This window comes from Elephantulus edwardii, unplaced genomic scaffold, assembly GCF_000299155.1.
Source record: "Elephantulus edwardii isolate Elephantulus edwardi_28Jun2011 unplaced genomic scaffold, EleEdw1.0 scaffold00386, whole genome shotgun sequence".
Classification (NCBI taxonomy): domain Eukaryota; kingdom Metazoa; phylum Chordata; class Mammalia; order Macroscelidea; family Macroscelididae; genus Elephantulus; species Elephantulus edwardii.
This window is the reverse complement of record NW_006400136.1, coordinates 1,263,785-1,267,579: the sequence shown is the minus strand read 5'-3', so window position 1 is coordinate 1,267,579 and position 3,795 is coordinate 1,263,785.

Here is a 3,795-nt window from a genome sequence, read left to right as displayed (position 1 = left end):
AAATAGCACAAAGTTTTATTATCTATTTTGGGTATGTTGATAGGAGTGACTTGTCCTTGTAGGTGGACATTGTGCTTGGAAAGGTAGAAGTTTGCAAAATAGAGGAAGACTCTCAACCAGAAGGATTGAAACAGTGACGTAATAGCTCAAATATGCCAGAAATGTTGAAGATGGAACAAGACAGGACACAGTTAAGATCTTTTGTGCATATGGTTGCTATTAGTTGTACTTGAGGAGATGGCACCAAATGAAAACAACATTGTCTCTTCGGAACCACTTATGAATGTAGTCTTCCAACTTTCTTTTGTTACTTTCTCCATGAACAGTAACTGAAGGGAACATAATCCAAAATTTTAATTTTAAGGGAAACAAAGTGGTTGGGAAGCATCGTTTACCTACAAGAATGGAGCAGACCTTGTTGCCCATCTGCTACACCATGTTTTTGGGTAATTAACATGCATCGACAGTTGTATTTTGTTGGTTTTTTTAAAAAAAGCAATTCCGAAAGTGATTTGAAAACCTGTGATAACAGGTTGCCTGTTAGATGAAGGAGCCAATGGTAAAAAAATAAATAAATAAATTATTATACGCATCGTTTCTCAAAAAGCAATGACAAAAGAAAGGAAGGAAAAAATGCTGTTTGTTACTAGCATCAGAAACCATCCTCAGGGCTACAACAGAAGCATTTTCAGCCACAGATAAAGTTGCTCAGTCTCTTTAGTCACCACATTTGTTGAGTGATGTCCCAGACTCAGCACTCTACACTTTTATCAAGTTTGTCATTGAAAACCTTCAGGGGAACATTTACTTGATCAAATGCTCATAGCTACAGGTGGTGCAGCTCCATTTCTGGATTAAATTTTGCATCTTCGTTCCATTGTCACTGGTTCACAGCTTGAGTTTGTTTTTCCAAATGGCTATATACTGAGTACAAATTTAAGGGAGTAAACCTGCAAAATGGAAGTTCTGTATGTCTCTGGCAATATACATTAGATTTAACTTAGAAGGAGGGAAAAAAATTACTCTTCCTGGCCTAAAGCCTTCTTCTAGGAGAAACAAACAAATAGGTCACATATGCAAGTCTAAACAATTTCTTGCTGGAAGATGCTACCTAAGGATATGTCAGTGCAATTGCTTCATCCACAAAATACCTAAATGCATTTTAAGTCAGCCTGAACAAATAGACTAGAAAACTCAGGCTGTCATGAAGAATTTAAGGGGGATATTTATTCTCTAAGTGACAATTTTCATCCAAGCGAAGTGCATGAGGTACAAGAGTGTGGATTTAATAAAATTATATTGGACAACATTTATTTCACAACATCAACATTAATGACTCAATTTCTCCTTCTAAGACAAATTTATATTGAATCTTTACTTTTAAAAAATATGGAATATTTTTACTCATTTTGGTGGAACACAAAGTGTTTTTGGTTTATTTAAAATTTTTCTTTTAGATTATATAAACAGGTGTAGGTAGGGAGCTCTGGTAGTGTCATACATAAAGATTTTATTGTTGTTCAAATACACCAAAGACTCTGTGGAAAAAAGAAGGGCTGTCTCTTTTTGTGGGATTAACAGCTTCAAAAACCCAATAGAGAGTCAGCTATCTGGTGACCTAATATAGTTGTACACATTGCAAAGTAAAAAATCATAGGCATTATAACTTTCCTCTTTTTGATGCTCACTTCTGCAGCACATATTATAAAATTATATACTGAAATCAGAGCATATTGTATAGAGGTTTACTTGTGTTTTATTGACCATACAAAGACCTTTGACTGTGGATAATAATGAAATACAGCTATTATTAAGAACACTCAATTGTGCTCATGCTAAACTTATATACAGACCAAGAAGCAGTTGTATGAACAGAACAAGGGAAACCTGTGTGGTTTAAAATCAGAAAAGGTGTCAAGGTAAAATCCCTTCTTCATCTAATTCAGTCTGTATGCTGAGAAAATAATTCAAGAAGCTTTACGTTAAGAATAGTGTTCCAGGATCAGAGTAAGACTCATAAACCTGCTGCATTATACAGATAACACAACTAGGCAAAGAATAAGAATGAATTCAAGAGAATTAGCATTCTTTCTTTATCATATCTTACTTCCTGAAAACATTCCATGTCAGTAAATTGTTTTTGGTACAGCAACTACGTGTATTCCTTCCATTTTCTTTTGACACTTACTGTATCATTCAGGATTTTGTCCATAGAATCTTCCAGTAAGCCTGTACCTAGATCAAGGAATTGTTAACTGAACAGAGCAAGGGAACATTGCAGGGTTCAAAAATCAAGAAAGATGTACAGCGTGGATTATCTGTCATTAATACTTATTCAATTTACACACAAAAAAATTATTCAAGAAGCTGAAATGTATTAATAAATATGTGACACCAAGATCTGAAGAAGATGCACCAACAACCTGTGTTATTGAAATGACACAGCCTTGCTTGCTGAAAATGAGGAATACTTAAAGCTTTTCTTTGTTTTTGTGGAAGATAAAGGACTACAGCCTTCAGTATGGATTGCATCTCAACATCAATAAAACAAACAAACAAAAAATCCTCACCAGTAGGCCAATAAGCAATATCATAATAAAAGATTGAAGTTGTCCAAGATTTCATCTTATGTGGATCTGCAATCAACACTCTTGGTATCAGCAGTCAAGAAATCAAAAGACAAAGCTTCTGGGAAAGTCTGCTGTAAACAACTTTTCTATAGTACTAACGAGCAACAATATTAAGTTAAAGACTTAACTTTTCAATTACTTGCTAAACATCTGAAAGTTGGACAATGACTAAGGAGGACAGAAGAAAAATGATATCTTTGAGTTATGGTATTAGAGAAGAGTACTGAATACTCTCCATGGACTGCCAAGAGGACAATAGGTCTGTATTGGAGAATGTGAAATAAGGGTGATCTTTGGAGACAAGGATGATCTTACATATTTTGGGCATGTTATAAAAAGGGACCAGACCTTGGAGGAAGACACTATGCTTGGAAAGGGGGAGGATCAGCGAAAGAGAGGGAGATCCTCAATGAGACTGACCCAGTAACAATGAGCTCAAGCATATTTGAGATGGTGAGAATGGCACCGGATAGGGCAAGGTTTAGAACTGTTCTTCATAAAGTCCTGATGAGTTGTAGTAGCTTCCATGACACTTAACAACAACAACAATGAAGAGATTTAATACCTTTATATTGTGGGGGCAAAAGTATTAAATATCTCGTAGTTGTCAAAAGAAAGGCAAATCTGTCTTGGAGAAAGTACATACAACCAGTGTGCCGCTTTTAGGCAAAGATGGTGAACCTTCATCTTATCTACTTCAGACATGTTGTCAGGAGGTACCATTCTGAAAAGACATTATGTTTGGAAAATTAGACGATCAAGAAAAAAGAAGAAGACCTTATATGAGTAGGAGAGGCCCAGTGACATTAGTAAGGAGATTATGCCTGTCAGACATTGCAGCGATGGTGCAGGTTAAGACAAGAATTTGTTCTTTTGCTCAGAAGGTCACTTTGTGTTCAGATAGATTCACTGGAACCTAACAGTAATAATTCACTCATTGGTTATCTTGGAGTCAGATCCAACTCATAGCTGATGCACCATTTACTTTCCAAGGCTATAAATCACACAGGTCTTTGGCCGTCTTTCTTTGTTGGAGCCTCAGATGGATCTGAACCAGTAGAGAGGCACTGGTTTAACACTTTGGTTTAACAGTGTGACCCCACATAGACGGTGACACTATATACGCCTATAGACTACATCACTACAGCCTAGTCTGTAAGGAGTT